General features: G+C 46.0%; 1 long non-coding RNA gene across 1 annotated transcript; it reads right to left on the bottom strand.

The window, feature by feature from the left end:
• Positions 1 to 224: 224 nt before the first annotated feature.
• On the bottom strand, positions 225 to 2075 carry LOC135815831 (uncharacterized). Its single transcript, XR_010553325.1, has 5 exons — positions 1890 to 2075; positions 1295 to 1469; positions 940 to 1014; positions 596 to 671; positions 225 to 392 (listed from the first exon to the last, which is right to left on the bottom strand). It is a non-coding gene; the product is annotated as an uncharacterized LOC135815831 (long non-coding RNA).
• Positions 2076 to 19811: the final 17736 nt, after the last annotated feature.

Here is a 19811-nt window from a genome sequence, read left to right on the forward strand (position 1 = left end):
CGTACCGCATCAACCACATTGCCTGTACCCCTCCTGGCATCCGTCTCCAGCGGGTTCAAATAAGGTAGCAGGCAAACACACACCTACAACATGCACACTCCTGGTCCCCCTCTCATGCTTTCAGTGGCAGTGGTACTATGGATGGGGAAGATCATGCAGTCATATTTTATCACCGACACAAAGGAGTGGCATAACCCATCCAGGCACGCACACAACAGAGGAAGTATGGTTACGGAAATGCTGACCGCGGGGCCAACTTGATAGTCAAAAGGCAGAAGCAGTGGTACACTATGCAATGACCTCACGGCAGAATAGGATAGACATGCACGATGACAAGCAGCAGAATAACAAGCTATGACATTACGGGTCGACGAAGCGCGCTCCTGACGAACCTGTGAAGCAAGCAACACAAAAACGAAGAAATGCAACCAATCAGCACAGCACAATAATCACCAGGAATGGATGCGGCCACTGTAGCCTCTTCAGCGACTTAAATAAAAGGAATCCACGACAGCGTGTCACCACCTTAGTTCTCATCCCAAGAGGTAAGAATACATAGGTTCAGGAAATCAAAAAAGAGTCTTAATGGACTTACCAATTCACCACCAGGCACAGGTATGGTTGGTTGCAAGTAATTCGGCTTTCAGCAGTAGTCACGTCAATAGAAGAACCTGTAATAAATCAATCACAAAAAACAGCCATGTCACAACAGTGAACTAGAAAAACAGTAAGATTTCCAGTACAAACAATGGCGGACGACTAATCTAGTCTACTACAGCAGAGCCTCATTTCAAGTGTAGTTTGTCTCCACACGCAATGCACGTGGAAATACCCGTGAAGGCGTGCCACGTGTTGCTGTCAACGAGCTTTGAAATGTTAATCATTGGCTGTGCAAAAGAGCGATACAATTGAATATTCAGGATAATGGAATAGGCTTACCATTTCACCAAGCAGGCACAGCGTATGAACAGGGATGTCTGCAATCTTCGCAGTAGACCACCACCATAGAGAAGCCTACAACAAAAGCACAAGCAACATTGGAACGGTGAGAATTCACAGTGCAGGCATGCAGCTGTGGACAATAGCTGAACTAGTCTACTAAAGCAGAGCCTCATTTCAAGTGTAGTTTGTCTCCACACGCAAGTCACGTGCAAATACCTGTGAAGGCTTGCCACGTGTTGCCGTCAACGAGCTTTGAAATGTTAATCATCGGCTGTACGACGAACAATAATACCATTGCTTATATAGTTTGGAGTATTAAACATACATAATGATAGCTAATGCATATATTTACCTTTGTGGATAAAGCGGTCCAGTTGGTGGCCAGCACAATCTGTATTATCGGCACTGCAAGGATGGAGAACATGGCCAGGCTACTGAAACACGAGGTTGGAATGCCCCCATGCAGCCTGGTCAGTGTGCTGTCAGCATAATTTCTTCATTGTTTTTGTACTGCACTGCAAATTTGCCTGTGGAAAAAAAAATACAAAAACCAGTCACAGAAAACAATCAAAGGTATGAATAGGATTCCATCACATTACTAGAAATATGCCTCAGTACAGAAGTCAATAGACCTGTGACAGGGCGTGCGACAGTGAGGTATCGCGTCACCACTATTATTAATTTTGTGTTGTAGCCTGCGTGCACACACACACTGACTAAAGCAAACAACACCAATCAAGGAAGACGAATGTGCATACAATGGCGCGAGGCCATATGCCTTTCACCGAAAATTACTTTCCCAATGGGAATGGAGTCAATGTAGATAGTTTAGGGACAAGAGGATTACCAGGAATACGAGCCTACCGACTCCTAACTGTTACTTGGCCCAAGAAGATAGGAATCAACTCGATTTAATACGAAAAAGCAATCAATTCGTCAAAACTTACAGTGTATATTTCGGAGCCATCACCAACAGTTTTCATCATGAGTCACGTAAAAGCGTCCACGGATGGATGAAAGAGAGACATTGCAAGAGACTTTTGATGGCAGTTGCAAGCCATCCTGCACAAGATCGCAATCAAAGTGAACACGAGGAATTGAGGAAAAGTCTTTTCTTTTGGAATAATTTCGCGCATGCTCTTGCCATCCTGGCATATGCGCATGCGCTATTATCGTATTATGCATCAAGTGCGCTTGCTATCTACGCAACGGCAGGTCGGCAGCGCTAGCGCGATACTCCGATAGCGCGCTACTTTGTTGGGCCTTTTTTCTTTTTTCTTTTTTTTTAGGGACAAGCCTTGAGCTTGAGCCTCTTGTGCGGGCAAAATTATTATTATTATTAGGCCAAACTAAAGAAGGTGTGTGGTTCGACTCACCCGACCGACCGTACAATTTCAGCCCGACCGTAACTTTTTTTCGGCGGGCTGTCGTGTGACTGACGTAGACCCGGGTGCTCGAATCAGAAACGATTTGACAGGTGTGAAGTTTCTCATCTGTAAATCTCAACAATGTCAGAATATACTTTTGGAGAGGCGATGGAACAGTGAAGGGAGTCTGGCTTGACCCACCCAACAGGAATTCAGAACCTGGGTGTGCTACAACACAAGCTACAGTACGCAGTAAAATGGTCGTATTTCCTTCGGATTTTTTATTTGAAAATTGGGTGCTCGAATCAGAAACAGCAAACTCGTCAGATCGTCTCCGATTCAAGCACACGGGTCTACCATCGTCTACGCTTGGTGTGGCAGTTGAGGGCAGGTAGTAGTAACTTATTACTTCATTTTTGAGAGCAAAATGGTCAGTGGAGCCGCAGATTCAGCAGGTCTTTGGCAGCACCGTACAGGAGACCCACATCCTCGAATCAAGGACCCAGCAAAAAGTGGGTCGTGAGTATTTCAAAAACCGTTTACCGGGCAGCTCTGAAATTTGGCATACCGTTAGCGGGCCGTATGTTGATGGTATTTGTGAAAACTAAACGAAATCGGAACAAGTTTAGGTACAATTTCAGGCTGTTTCTGTTTTGGTACCCTGTGTCTCATTCGAGCACCCGGGTCTACGTGGACTGAACACGTCCACGTCTACGTGCTGTGCGGCGTGAGTCTGCGGACGCAGGCGGCTCCTTTTGGACTTGACTTGTAGTTGTACTGCAGTGCAGTGCAGTGAGTGGTACGACTGCTGCCTTGTGCTGGTAGTAGAGTCTACTCGATACGCGTATACAGTGTATTTACATGTACTAAAAAATATATTAAAAAAAAAAAATCCGCCCGCCCGCCCGTAAAAAAAATGTCCATGTTAGTCGAACCACACACCTTCTTTAGTTTGGCCTTATCAAATTTTTGATAGGGCAATCCCCACAGGCCTAAGGCCTTCTTACAGGGTACCCTAGAAATGAAAGTACTGAATTACGGAATAGGTGCAGTGAAGAGCATAAGCGGACTGCAGCAAAAATAACAATTACATAAAACGAATCATCAGATACAGTAATGATTACAGAGTCTGTCACTCAGTTTTATTTTGTTTTGTTTTTTAAATTTATTACTCAAATTTTGAAGATCAAAAGGAAAGCTTTGCAATAATAAATTAATAATAACAACAATAAAACGTAGCCTGTAGAATGTAAAAAGTCACTGAGTACAGTTTAATTCAATATCCATGTCCAGTATTTATAATAAAAATAATCTGCTGCAATTTATAGATTCTCACATGCGAGCAACCTGGGCCTCAGCAACAACCAGCTCAACAGACTCCGGATGCCGAACCGATCGCTCACGGAAAAGACCCCGTGAACCCCGCAAACACATGATGCATGATCGCAACAGGGCAAATGAGAGACGGCATCTGATGTAAGATATTACGTGGGAGTACTGCTCCTTCCTCCTTTCCGCTCTCAATAACGCGATTCGGCGATAGAGTGATGTCGCCGCTCTTTCCATGCCACCACTTGCCGACAGGACAACAGGCATGAACGTCGCATGCTCCACCTCTCTCACTCTCTGTTCATAACATCGTCGCTTTTCTTTTTCATGGCGCCGATAGACAGTGGTGTGTGGTGCAGATCGATTTGAGCGTGAGCTGTCACTCAGTAGGATCACTGCAGGTTCACTGGATGCGTGCCTCCGCCGCCACTAGCACAGCAGGGGACTCAGGCACGGCAGGAGCAAACATGCTCCTTGAGCCACGCAGGCACACAGCACCACAACGCACCAGGGCAAACCCAAGGCGGCAGCGCAGCAAGGAGATAATCTGCCCGTATGGCTCCTTACTCTTCTCAGCCAGGAGAGAGGCGATCCGCGTGAAAAGAGCATTGGCATTCTTGCCATAGCCACCAGAGGCAGAAAGCACAACGGGCACGAAGGAGGCATGCTCAACTTCGCGTACTCGCTCTTCGTACTTCCGGCGCTTTTCCTGTTCATGGCGTCTGTAGCTAGCAGCGAGGGAGGTGGCACGATTCGAAGACGCAAAAGGGTTGAACACCCGTACATCAATAAAGATGCGCTCGAATCGGCCACCCCACACACCACTAGCCGCAACGTCCAGCCGAGCTTGCTCCTCCGTGACAGCTGTGCGATGGCGGAAGGCCTCTCCGGTGACGGGCTGGAGGTGGGGTTCCACTGTCACGTTGTGAGCGACCTGCCTTAGACTCTGGCGGTGATGTCCCTCACCTCGTTATGTCGCAGCGTCGGGAAGCCTGCTTTGGACCAGGGAGTCGTAAAATACCGGTATTTTACGACTGCCTGCTTTGGACCCTTGCCGGGCCATGCCAGTCTTGTTGGAGTACTGCCGTACTGGGCCATCCCCTGGACTATCATAATGGGTGCCTTATCATTTTTCTGTTTTTTTTTCTTTTTTCTCTCTGTTTATTCTTTTTACCAGGCGTGGGCCATCCCCTGGACTATCAAAATGGGTGCCCTATTAGTTTTCTGAGTGCAATAAAGACTATATCGACTGTAAAAAAAGTACTGGAGCCAGGGAGTGGTACAATACTACTGTACTATAATGTTCTAAACAGTACTACCAAGAGTAGATAAACTGTTTATCTACTCTTGGTAGTGCCAAGAGTATTGTTATTTATTCAACATCTTATGGCTTTCGATGGCAGCCAAAACGGGAAGATGTGGGTGATAGCTATTAGCCAACCATGGTAAAAAGAAGGAGAATATTATATACAAAAAATCGACGCGGAGACAACAATTTTATAATAGCTATAAAGAGAACAGATTCTGCTTGTTGTAGTGTGGCGATGACAGCAGAATTTGTTCTCTTTATAGCTATTATAATATTATATACATGAAAGGGAAACAGCCGAAAAGCTATATTGATTAGTTTTTTATTATTATTATGGTGCACTCAGTCATCAGCAGGCCCTCAGATTCACTTTAAATTCTTTCAATGATGCAGACGTCTTCACTGAGTCGGGAAGTTGTAGCCACGCACAGTAGCCCTGGAAGAATGGCGATCTTGTGAATTGCGTTGACTTGGCCTTGGGAAGAGACACTTTGTTTCTGGTGAGCGGCCCGAAACAAACCAGTTATAAGGCTATATATGTTCAGGAACACAACCCAAGAGCATTCGATGAACCAATATACAGAGGCAAGTTAGTCGGCGTTGCTCTAACGGAGTAGTCTGAGCTAATAAGTACAACTCATTGGAGGGAAAGGAAGGTTTCTTCGAGAACAATTTTTTTAGAACTTTCTTATGATGAACTTCAATGGAATCGGATAAGACCTTAGCTAGGCCACACCAGGCTGTGACAGAATATTCAAACAATGGAAGGAGATACATTTTATATATAGCTGAACGGCACGGAATAGAGAGATGTTTACAATGACTTTTAATATAGCCAAGAGCACGGCTGACTTTATTACAAAATGTAATCTACATGAGCCGACCCAGGACATGGATGAATCGAACATTACCCCTTGGTGTTTGTGCTCCTTTACCGTCTGAATTTCCGTGGGTGAATTGGGAAAGGTGAACTTAAACATTGAGGCAGAATCTGTTAGAAACAGTACTCTGGTTTTTGAAACGTTTGCCTGAAGCCTCCAACTGGACATCCAGGTGACAATCATATTTATCGCGTCTTGCAACTCTGACTCAAGATTTTTGACAGTTTTACAGTGGCGCAAAGCAGCTGTATCGTCAGCAAACAATGACATTGCAGAAACATGACTTGGTAGATCATTAACATAAAAAACAAAAAAAGCAATGGTCCACGAATTGAGCCCTGAGGCACCCCCGACAGCACGGGTAGCTTTGGAGAGTCTGCTCCCGACACGGACACAAACTGGCTTCTCCCAGAAAGATAGCTCTCTATCCACTTCAGCGGTGTGTCAGAGATGTTAAAGATGACTTGAAGCTTCCTCAAGAGACCTCTATGACACACTGTGTCAAACGCCTTGGCAAGATCGAAGAAGCAAATGCCCGTGTACAACATTTCTGCTCTTGCTCCGATAATGTCCTGTACAAGGCGAGTCAGCTGCAGTGAAGTCGAGTCTCCACGACGAAAGCCAGACTGAGCAGGATGAATGGCAGGGGCAACATGGCTATACAACTGATCATAAAAAATAATATTCGTTCACATAACTTTGAAATGCATGATAAGAGAGAGATTGGCCTGTAATTTCCAGGAGTAGCTTTACTACCTTTGCCCTTAAATATCGGCGTTATTTTGGCCACTTTCCATGCCGATGGAAACTTCCCTTTTCTGAAAGACAAATTAAATAGAAGACATAGATATGATAATGATGGTGCTAGAGCCTTTAAAACAACTTCATTGGAGATGCCGTCCATAACAGGCGATGTGTTAAGCTTAAGCTTCGCAATAGCTTTGCGCACTCCAGCTGTGGTTATTATCGGAGCACGAAACGCATTCGGGAGGCAAGGGTGTTGGTCTAAGGACGGCAATGGTATGCGTGGGTCGTCAACAACCGCCACTGATGTAAATTGCTCGTTCAAAGCTGCAGCTTTAGCTGCAGGGTCTGCTGCCAACTTTCCATTTGATGCGAGGTCAGGTATCCCAGGGCTATTTCCCGAAGATCTCTGCATGCGAACGAATAATTATTGATGCAATGAAGGGTGATTACTGGTATCGGAAATCAGGACCTGCAGCTTTCGGATATACTCCCCGTGACATTTCCGGGACAGCGACCTCACAATATTTTGTTGCTTTTTATACAGATATAATTATGTTGACAGGACTTGGGTACTTACTCCGACTGTGAAGTTCCGCCTTGTGACGGATAGCACCTTTCAATTCCGCATTAAGCGTGCAGGTGGCTTTGGACACCACTCACACCAGTCTGATATTCCCACAATCATTGATGAGAACAGCAGAGAGCGCCGCACCGCGAAGGAGAAGTCGGAATGTTTTGGGAATTTCTTCTCACAGAAATGCAGTCTTGGAGACAATGACATTGACCCGTACAGCCTTCCAAGAGCCAAGCAACACAACCCACCAGAAATTGGCATGATTTAGGGGTGTGCGGATAATGCTCGAAAAGGTGGCAGATTCTGCTCGAAAAGCAGTGAAATTGGCAGAACCATACAAACCTTATGGCGGGCAATTCCTCGAATTCTGCTCCATTTCTTTATCCACTTACCAAACATGCATGAAACTTACCAGAAAAAGTACCGAATTCTGCCAATTTTTCTGCCGGCATTATCCGCATATGCCTAGGCATGATCCGCTTTCGCACTGCTGAGGTTCAGAGGGAGCTCCGCAAGCTCCAAGTCAACAAAGCCACTGGTCCAGATAGTCTCCCAGCACGGGTTCTTCGAGAGTGTGCGAAAGAGCTCGCACCCCCTCTGACTAAGCTATTTGCCCTCTGCCTACGCTGCTCGCATCATCCCAACCCCTGGAAGACGGCACACGTCGTGCCTATCCACAAGCGCGCTTCCAAAGCAGCAGTGAGAAATTACCGACCTGTTTCCCTTCTGAGTATTGTGTCAAAGATTATGGAGACTATCATCAACAGGCAAATTGTCAATCACCTAGAACGTCACATAGTCCTATCTCCCAGGAAGTTTGGCTTCCGCCGTGGACTTGGAACTGCCGACCTCCTCACTGCCCTCCATCATGAGTGGTCCGGCATAGTGGGTCGCAATGGAATCGCTCGGCTTGTTGCAGTCGACATAGCTGGTGCTTTCGATAAAGTTTCGCACACTGGCATACTGCATAAAGCTGAAATGTCCGGCATTGGCGGGTCAATTCTGTCTTGGCTTCGCTCCTACCATCAGGAAAGGAAGATAGGGGCTGTTGTTGGTGGTCAGACCTCCTCGCACTTCCCGATCCAAGCCGGTGTGCCGCAAGGCAGCATCTTAGGACCAACGCTCTTCCTTATAATGTCAACTACATCTCTGATTGTGTCTCCCCTGACTGCCAGCTAGCGTCGTATGCAGACGACACAACACTGTACTGCCTTATCCGTGCCGATGACGTGTCCCCCGCCACTTTTAACTCACTGCAAGCCTCCCTCGATGAGCTCCAAGCCTGGGGATCAAGATGGAAGGTCTAGTTTGAGCCGACAAAGTGCCAGGGAATGTCGATGAGCAGACGATCAACACCCCTCCCACCCTCTTCTCTCAGCTTCGATGGTACCGTGATCAGAGAGGAAACCGATGTTAAGCTTCTCGGTGTGACCTTCGACCGCAAACTGCTGTTCCGCAGCCATCCGCAGTCAGAGCCAGCCAGCGCCTTGGCTTCTTCAGGAAGGTGCGCCCAGTACTCGATCGCAACGGCCGCCTCAGCGTGTACAAAGGCTTCATCCGCCCAACCATGGAATATGCTTCCCTAGTCTGGCAAAGCGCAGCCCGGTCCAACCTCGCGAAGCTTGACCGCATCCAGCAACGGTGCATGCGCAGCATTGGCACTGGGACCATGCTCCCAAGCTTATCAGTGCGTCGGCAAGTCTCGGGACTGTGCTACCTTTTCAAGCTGCACTTTTGCTTTTGCTTTGGTGTAGCCCTGAGGTTGATTTTGCTTATTTCTTTCTTCTTTCTACCCTTCCTCTCTCCGTACTTCTGCCCCCCCCCCCCTCTCTCTCATTCCTTCTGTCGTCCACATGTATCAAAGGAGGCGAAATCGCCTGTTTGTGGTGCGACGTTAAATAAACTTCTACAACTACAACAACAACACTACATATCCGGTCCGGCCCAGCTGACAGACATGCTGCCACCTGCTGCCCCTGAGCCCGCCCGCCCCAGAACCCGCCACCAACATCAAGTGAAACACTCCCATGCCTTCCAGTTGTCAAACCCCCTCCCCGCAACAAGTCCTGACATCCTACACCGATCCTTCCCGTTCGGCCTACTAACAACATGGAATGCTCTACCCTCTGCCATCCTGAACGCTCCCCCATCCAAGGCAGCGCTGCAACGCTTCAAAGTAGCAGTGTACAAGTACAAGTACCTCCTCGAGCAAACTTGTGGGACTGCTGTCGACGTGTACACCACAGACTAGCATACTACCTGATGACCTAACTCTTTCTTCTTTCTTTCTTTTTTTACCCCCCCCCCCCCCCCCCCTGGTGCGCGTCGTGTGCAAGGATACCTAGACCTCTGGTTGGAGGAGTCCACAACGCCCCACCTACACAGCTGCGCTAGTGAATACTAGTAGTCAGCCCCGACTCAATAGTTGTTTGTTCTGTCAACCCAAAACTTCTGTGTTCTAGTCATTTCTTCGACGGTTCTCCCTGCATGCAACTTTATCTTTCTTGTTCTTATTTTTTGTCTCGAGCCCGGTTTGTGTTCTTTATAGAAAAAAAGAAGAAGTTTTGATTAACTGTCCACCATGCAACGTAACCAGATCTTATACAGTCAGCGAGTGCGACAAAATGGCACAAAACTGACAAGGAGTACTGAGACATTCGGCGACCTGACACCTAGCTCCAACACTTCTCCAAGGTGCAAACCAATAACCTTCCAACTTGGAAGGCTCAGGTTCGGAAAGGTCCAAGAGGGGAAGGAAAGCGCAACGAAGAAGAGCACGAGCTACGCATCACGGCAACAAAGAATGCCGAGAGTTACTGGATGATGACGAAACTAGTATGACTATTGGACGGACTGGCCTTACTACAACTCGACGACGCAAAGCAACAGACCACCCAACTTGGGAGGCTCAAGTTTATGTACATGTAATAAAGCTAAGCGTAAAGCTAAGCGAAGACGAATTGTGACAGATCGAAACGTCAACATCCTACTGAACTCCACTGTCATAATATGGTGGACTAGTTATGTACAATAACAAGTAGTTCCACACGACGTACGTTTCGCCGCATAGGTCATGACGGCTCATCAGGTGTGCAAAATGTAACTCGGATGGTGAGCCAATTAAATTATTGTGAAAAGAAGAAGGACAAAATTTACGAGTTATGACTAACTGTCCACCAACGTAACCAGATCTTATACAGTCAGCGAGTGCGACAAAATGGCACAAAACTGACAAGGAGTACTGAGGCATTCGGCGACCTGATACCTAGCTCCAACACTTCTCCAAGGTGCAAACCAACAGCCTTCCAACTTGGAAGGCTCAGGTTCGGAAAGCTGAATGTCTCAGTACTCCTTGTCAGTTTTGTGCCATTTTGTCGCACTCGCTGACTATAAGTATAACTTAACTATAAGATCTGGTTACGTTGGTGGACAGTTAGTCATAACTCGTAACATTTTGTCCTTCTTCTTTTCACAATAATAATAATAATAATCATTGATTCACTGACATGGATGCAGCTAATCATAAATGGGATTTCGGTCTTTGACCACTTGGTGGTGGGTCTGATCTACTCACCTCCCACCGTCTAGGCGCTGTATCTGCGCCTTTGATCCTAGAGGGTGGTGGCGTTCCCACGGCGGATGCGGAAAACTCGGCTTCCAGCCGAGTCTCACGCGAACCGTGAAATTTATTTATTATTCACTGATCTGAGCATCCAAAGTTCCAGTAGCATATGAACCACATAGCTGGCTATACTTCTTGAAGAAGCGAAGAAAATTTATCAGGCCAATTTCGGAAGCACCCCGCGGCGTGATATTTGGGTTCCGAACGGCGGCCGAATGAGTTTCGTGCTAGTATGGGCAGCCAAGCACCCTCAAAAGAAAACCCAGCCAACCTATTCAGTTGGCTTGGCTTGACCGCAGAAATTACCACTCAGGGATCTGGAAACAAAACTACAACATTCAGTTAGTAAACAATACCACAGCACAGACAAAACGCAAAGGGGAGATGTGTTTTGTGCAAAATGCACCCGAAAATACCTTCAATTTCAAATCAGGTTCTAACTAAAAAGAATTGTTTCAATCCTGTTCCAAGAGTGCCGCACAACACCACAAGGATGGACCATTGCCACAAAGGCAGAAGAGAACAGAAGTAAAGGCGGCTAGGTCATTCATCATACAGACACTGGACTCTACGAAACAAGAACCAAATACAACAACATGCATAAATAATACTCGCAATTCTGTTTTGCAACACAGTGACGCTGGGTTTCATGCACATAGCAAGGCGAAGGCTCAGACAGTACCAGACTACAAAGTACAAGTAAATGACTGTGCAGGCATAATTTTAAATACTGACTGTACATGATTGTACACGTCAACACTTTGAGTACCATGCAGACACTGAGGCAATAATTGTGAATTGGATGACTGAAAACTAGACACAAGACAACAGTGCATGATTTGAGTAAAGAGTGCATGTTTAGTCTAAAAAGTAAATGGAGAAGTGAGAGGGTCGTCAGCATGTTCCACAGACTATCCCAGACAAGTGGGTAATCGGATACTGACTTATTCAGTGTGAACTGGAAAAATATTTCCTCAATCGTTCACGATAGGGAACTGATGCATGTGCAGTGGCTACAGAGCACTCGCTCTGCTCCGCAGTAACACTTTCAGATTCTTTGTCCAACGGTGTACTTGTAGAATCCAAGCTCAGTTTCTCAGCCATGTAAAGTCGGCAAAATTCCGCAGCGGCATCAGCAGAAGCAGCATACGAAGATGCACATTTAGATGATGTAGACTCCGCTCTCGGCGAACAACTAGATACAGTTGCAGTTGTCTCATGCTGTGGATGGAATGGTGCAGCCTGCCTTCGGACAGCTTCTTCGACATGTTTCAAATAACTTTCTACGGAGCTGTGGTCAGCTGGTAACATAGCTTTGCAGTTGCCAAGAATTCTCGAATACTCTGCAATGTCATGCTCTACATATGATCTAATCTTCACAATAGTGTCCACCATCACACTCACCCATTTAAGTAAAAAATTATCTAAATCTCCAGCTACCAACCACCAGTCCTTGTCATGGGAGCAGAGCATATAGAGAAGGCTATAAGCGTTATGAACTTCATCACGACCACTTGAGGACGATGTGAATTTTCGCAGCTGACACGATTCAGTGTAATACCCTAGATCACAAAGAATGAAAATACGCCTGAAAACAGCATAGAACATCACAGAAGTATCCATGCAGAGACGATGCACTATGCTTATTGGTTTTGAGAATTTGCTCTTCTGGAACCTTCCCGATTCTTCGCTCAGTGCCACAGCACTGATACAGCACTGACTCATGCTGTGCATCTTGTCAAGGTTCTGCAGCAGCAGGGCACTACAGATATAGTGGGTACGGATACATGGTGGTGGTGGTGGTGGTGGTTTCACTGACATGGGCTGACGCTCTGTCTTCAATGGCTGACTGTGTGGGCATTGTAGTGGTGCAGGTTTTACAACTCGACGACGAAACTCATTCACATCACATTTGTAGAAAGATGGATTGAACATTCTCTCTGCCTCCAACACAACAGACCTCCACTCATCACTACTACGAGACACAGCACTACTACTCACTTCTTTGCCAACACACATATCCACGATGAGGAAAAATTGAGCCAGTATTGTGTATGCATCATGAAAGAATGGTAAAAACTCACTGGCACGGAAGAGATCTGAAGATGCCACACTGAATTCTTTCAAATCTGTATGCTCACCTCCTTCCTCACTCTTCAACAGTAGCAGATCACCATCATAGCAGGAACAGTACATTTCCAAGACCCCAACCATTTCCATTGAAGCAATTTGACAGAGATGTTTCCTGGAGTCAGGTACATGAGCTGCAATGTTATCAATAATGTCTTGCAGCCTGTGAAATACATACCAGAACTGTGCCATGAATCCAAACCCTTTTTGTACGTCATGCTCTTCCAGAGGATACTTCCCCAAAACTAATACGTCATGAGATTGTGCGGGTACTTTCACATGGCCTCCACTCGGCTCATCACCGAAAACTTCCTGAAAAAGGCCATCGAAGGTCGATAGTCTGTGCTGTAAGACCTTTATGAAAGTGGCTGGTCCCAGTGTCTTGCCGTCAACCTTGAACTTGAAGAACCCAGGAATATGTGTCCTGTAGTTACTACTCTGACCTTGGTGTTGTTGCTCAGCCTCATCCGTCAGGCCACTGTGCAGGCCTGAATTGTGCAGACTATAGCGATGTCGCAAATACCCCAGCCGGATTATGGAATTTTTTTGGAAACGGAAGCCCAGGAATTCCTCGTCTCGTTGCTTGCAAGCTGGGAACACGGACTGCACTGACCTGCAGGACTTCTCAAACTTCTCCAGGCGATATTCACGTACCGATTCCGTTGAACTTGGGTCCACATCGGCAGAAGCCTCCTGTTTGCCTTTATTCTTCCGCTTCTTGCTCGTTCTTTGCATTGTGATGGATTCAGGCGTATGACACCTAGACCCGGGGAGATCACTTCTTTCCACTCAGATCATGAACCATTGGCAAAGCCCTACCGCACATCAACGATTTTTCTGGTACCCGACTGGGTACAGTAGCTTCCTCAAGTGGCTTCTAGTATGTAACGAGAGGCAATGGCTCATGCTATGAAACTCAAAAGACATACACGACGTACATGTACATGTGGTAGGGCACCACAACAAGCAAAACGTTTGGGAACACTGCAGAGCACTTCAACAACGCTTTTACTGAAACAACCCGTGCACTCATACTAGTACTAGTACTATTGATTCTCCTTGGTGATGAACTGATAATTCTTCAGCATATCACAGTGCGTAGTATAACACTGTAGTTGCTGGTTAAAACAACCACCATCGGAAAAGTGTCGATAGCGCTACTTTTATTGAAGTACAGTACATTTGGAACACGCACGTGTGTAAAATTAATGATAGTACTACTCAGTCTACTGTCACTGAGTGTCAGTACTGAGCTGAGACATTCGACTACCTGGCACCTAGCTCCAACACATCTCCGCACATTGCCAGGTGCGTGTTTACCACCATAATTATGAATAAAATACTCAGGATGTGCATGACTGTACATGTACATGTACGTACAAAAATTAAAAACAAAACACATCTCCGAAGCGTGTGAAACTACCGGTACCGGTGCTTGTTACTACTACTAGGGTCTTGTAACTTACTAGTCTATCACATTGTCATGCATGAGGACTACTGTGTGAGTTTGGCGTTCGGTTTTGTACAATTCGTTTTCGCAAAGCTTCCCCTTCTGTACTTATCTTTGATATTTCTGAGCCACCCAAGTTGGGTGGTGGGCTGCTTTGCTGCTTCGAATTGTACTTGTAGTTTACTAAGAAAATGTTGAGTCACCTCCACCATTACACTTACGCTGTGGCTGTCGACGTCGGCGGGTCGTGGTGTGTTTGCAGGCTTTCATGGCGCTCGGACAAGTGCAATACACAGACTCTCACTAGCTACACAGTACACTGATTCTGGCTCATTATTTCTGCATTGATAGTCATAGTGATTGATTTTCCTCGCCGAATTTCTGACGCTGCATGCATGTCCCATGGGCATCAACAATACTTCACACTTTCCTTTTCCCGCATTATCACATCAGCTATGTCAGTTTTGTATGTGGAAAACCCTATTATAATAGCAGTTTAGTCTATATTTCTAATCATTCAACATCTACCTTCACTGAAGAGCTAAATGTATATGTATATATATTAGCGAAACAGCTGTCTGAAGGAATTATCAATATCGTCTACGGAAGTGTCCTCGCAGTGGTGATGGTTGTGTGCAGGAGGGTCTCGTCGGCTAAAGAGCGCAGTGTAATGGTGGATGTGACTCAACATTTTCTTCAATGGCCGAGAGCTCTGCGCCCCCAGGTAAAGTAGAAGAAATCAAATGGAATCGCGTTATGAAGCAACTATCCACGACTGTAACAAGATAATAAGCAGTCAGAAAGTGCGATAACAAAACTGACATGTATTGGTATTGGTATTGATTTATTTGAATTCGGTATCTCAACAGTACATTGTACAACTTGTAACCATGGTTACTGAGACATTCAACGACATGACACCTTCATGTACTTTGTAGCTCTAACACATCTCCAGTGCGCAAATCAACAGCCTTCCAGCTTGGAAGGTTCAAGGTTATAGTACGGCCACCGCCAATGAGGGGAAGGTGAGCGCAGCGAAAATGAGCATAAGCTAAGTTGCGGTCTAACTACAATTCGAAGCAGCAAAGCAACACACCACCCAACTTGGGTGGGTCAGCAATATCAGAGATAAAAAGGGGGAAGCTTTGCGAAAACGAATTGTACAAAACCGGACGCCAATATCTAACGGTACCCCTCTTCATGACAGACAGTATTGTGGACGAGTTGACTACGATAACAAGTAGTTTCACCCTTTTCTTTATCTCTGATATTGCTGACCCAAGAGCCAAACAAAGTTATTACTAGTTGAAGTCGGATGGTGAGCCAATTTAATTATGGTAAAAAAGAAGAAGGACAACATGTTACGAGTTATGACTAACTGGGGCGTAGCTCGTGCTCTTCTTCATTGCGCTTTCCTTCCCCTCTTGAACCTTTCCAAACCTGAGCCTTCCAAGTTGGAAGGTTGTCGGTGCTCGCCTTGGAGAAGTGTTGGAGCTACATTGTACATGTAGGTATCAGGCCGCTGAAACTCAGTACTCCTGGTCAGGTTTGTGTCATTTTGTCGCAATCGCTGACTGTATATGATCTGGTTACGGTGGCGGACAGTTAGTCATAACTCGTAACATTTTGTCCTTCTTCTTCTTCTTTTTTTAAACTACAATGTACATGTACTAGTACTGTACAGTCAACTTCGCTTATAACGACACTCGGTGGGGCGCGAAAAAGGTGTCCTTATTCGCGACGTGTCGTTATACCCGAAGTCCCATTATAGTATTACAGTTGGATGTGACTTTGCTCTGGGCATGGAAATTCTGTCGTTGTTCGCGAATTGTCGTTATATCCGCAGTCTTTATTAGCGAAGTTGACTGTAGTTGTAGTCGGGAAAACCTGGGAACTTGATGCTTGTTGTGAGGAGCCGCAAACTTGTTCTTCTCTTGAATATGATTGTACCGGTACATGCAGAGATTATGTAATAGTACCTGTATGTAACAGTAATAATTTTGACTACAACTGTGGTCAAGAGGAATTCACTCATTTTCTTAAGGATTCCCCAAAGGCTGTTCGCCTGTCGAGCTAGGGGTTTCCTGTTAGCTTACAATTGTACTCTCGCTGTAAAGTATTCTTTGTAGCTTTGGCAGTTTGATCGCGTCGTCGACAAGAACCATGAGTCTGACTTCCCAGCATGAGATGTGAAGTACTCCTGGAGTTCTGGGACTTTCCCTACAACTTCATCATGTTCATTCATGCTGAGCTGTCAAAGACACGTGGCAACGCGTAGGTCTACTCTACGCGGTGTGTTTTCAATCAGTGTTCTGAACTATTATTAATTTTTCACTGATGATACTGTAACTCCGAAGTGCCTGCTATGCTATTGGTTGGAAACATTGAAGCCAACGCGCCCCAACATTGGATACCGTAAAGTGAGAAACTTTCGCTAGAGATTAAATTTCGCTATTTTCGCGAAAATCACACATTCGCGAATATAAATCGCCGCAAACCTCTCCGTACCCGTACATTGATTGTAGACACTACTACATTTGTTGTACATGCATACTCACTAGAAAGTACAAGATCCGACTGAAGAGATAGAATCGCAAATATTTCTCATCGTGAACCAGTCCGATTTATGAAAACACTAAATAATTTGAACACCGCGAAAATGAATGTGTCGCTGTACAGTAAGCTGCATAGCATTACATGTACATGTATACCGGGCATTCAACCCGACAAGTAACGAAAGTCAAGGCATAATAATTAGTACTAGTACACTGTACTAGTATTCGATAGATCAGTGGACAGTGGGCACGTAATTCTTTTTGTTGGAGATCACGTGGTATGAAGTTGATCACGTGGTAGTTTGTCTAAATGAACAGGAACATTTCCTGGCTAGGTTGTGTTGCATTTTAAGAGGTACACGTACATGACTTTTGTATTGGGATTCCCCAAAGGCTGTTCACTTGTCGCGGGGTTTCCTGGTGTTAACTTTCATGTTCATGATGTAGACAGAAAAGTTCCAGGTTGTCCAAAAGAGTGCTCCGTGCCCAAGAGCAGAGCTACATGTACATGTACTTACAACAATGGGAAGAGGATGATATGAATACTTTTTGTTTGTTTGTTTGAAGTTTTATTTTACATCGCAAACCAAACGGGCATTGATGCCCAATATTATGATGGCGATAGAATAAAAAGTGTGGCTCGATAAAGCTTCACTTGCGAAAATGAGAAAACAGTCAAACTTCGTTGTAACTCCGAGTTGCACGCGCGGGCGACCATAAGATAACACTATTTACAGTTGTCTGATGATCGCCTCGTGCCTGACACTCGCAGTTACATGTGCATTCATCATCTTCTACTTGCTGTTACTGTACTACAAGAACATGTTCAACCCGTTTCCATGGTTTCCACTTCATGATGGGCTGGGTGGTGGCGATCGAATCGGGCATGCATTAGCAGGGATCTTCCGGATTTCTCCCTGATAGACTCCACACGCAGCCCCAGTGCTTTCTCCAGCTGATGTCGAACACGATTAGTACAAGTCTCTGACTGAGTCAGAGCCATCGCAAGTACTAGTAGTAGCTGAAGGTTTATAAAAAGCTGCGACACATCAGAGGCGATTTTCACGTGGATGCTAGATTTTGACAAACAATCGCGTTCCCCCTGACGCTGGCAACAGCACCAGCTAGGCCAGGGCTGCCACTGTACTCAGATCCAGCAACATATCGTTACGACGTACACAGAGCCTCAGTCTCAGAGGACAGATAGAATCAGGGAGGGAGTTGTAGACTGAAGTATTGCACTCCCTGCATGCACGGACTCGGTATGCTCTCAAGACTCCCATCCGAACGTCGCCAGTGCATGCAGGCACGCCGCACCATCGTCGCTTTCTTTCTTTGTCATCAATCTGAATCATCCAAAGCTGCCTGTACGTAGGAAGGCATGGGTTTCCCCTTCCCCTACGTACAAAGTACATTGTACATGTACATGTAGCTCCAGCTTCGATATTTTGCAGCTTTGTTCATGTACAGTGCTGGCAACTGAAATCCGACCCCCTCCCCACATTCTTTGCGATGTGAGCGCACTGCTCCGAGCCGGCAGGGGGTCGGATTTCAGTTGCCAGCACTGAACATGTAGATCTACAGTCTGTACATTATAACGTTACAACCAGGGAGTCGTAAAATACCGGTATTTCACGACTCCCTGGTTACAACGGCAACTCTGCTTTGTATTAACAGGTCATGTATTCCAATAATACATGTACTACGTTTTAGCAAGAGTGGGAGCTAGGGACCGGCGGATTCTGCTCGAAAAGGTGGCAGATTCTGCTCGAAAAGCAGTGAAATTGGCAGAACCATACAAACCTTATGGCGGGTAATTCCTCGAATTCTGCTCCATTTTTTTTATCCACATACCAAACATGCATGAAACTTACCAGAAAAAGTACCGAATTCTGCCAATTTTTCTGCCGGCAGAATCCGCCGGACCCTAGTGGGAGCTCATTCTCTTTTTGTTATAGATGTACATGATTGCACTTCTGCACGATACGACAGGATAGCCCCGTGGCCTGGATCCTGGGCTCATCCTTTCCGTGGTATGAATATGATTGGAGAGACGCATGGTGAACTCGTAGACCTCGTGACCAGATGACTCACCCCATGCTTCCAACGCGGGCCGGTGAACATCCTCCCCTCCAGCTTCCCTTCCAACAAGACCAGATCGCTTGGAGCGGACCTGCAAGATTGTCTGACCCAAACTGTCCCACGCCTTGTACTGTCCGCAATCTGTGACACATTATCGGCACGTCCACGGTCAACTTTCAAGAACAACACTGAATCTCCCAGATGGCGTCTTATGCGCCACAAGAAGCCTGCTGGATACGTCTACAACACTCAACAGGCGTAGATCAGTTAGCAGTTAGCACCGACACGCGAAAACTCAACTCTTACCACTTTTGAGGAATGCTGCCAGACTCCAATCAGATAATTATAACCTGTCTCCTATAACTATAAGCCAACACGAAATAGCCACACTGGCCGCATGCATGCAGGATACGCGCTTACCCCCCCCCCCCCCCAAACACACACACAGCACTAAGTAAGTACTGAGTACTAATATGACAACAATATGGAACTATACGCCAAATACTTCTAGGGCTTTGGGAGATATCCGTCTGCCGATTCTTCCAGCCACCACAGGGAAAGGGGATCGAAGAAGAAGAAGAAAGGCGACACACAATTATATGTTTCAGTGGCCAGCTATTCAGCCAAGCCTTGCGCACGCCCCGTTGTGTAAACTGAAAGGTATGATCAGTAAAGTAGCCTCCACAACATTTCTTTGTACAAGACTAACAAGACTCATAGTCTGACTCATAGGCGCAATTTCAACAGCAAAAATGCACAGGTGACAGGATCCAGACGAGGATGACTTGCTCATACACATAACACACAGAAGTGACCACATGGC

Source organism: Sycon ciliatum, chromosome 1 (assembly GCF_964019385.1).
Source record: "Sycon ciliatum chromosome 1, ocSycCili1.1, whole genome shotgun sequence".
Taxonomy (NCBI): domain Eukaryota; kingdom Metazoa; phylum Porifera; class Calcarea; order Leucosolenida; family Sycettidae; genus Sycon; species Sycon ciliatum.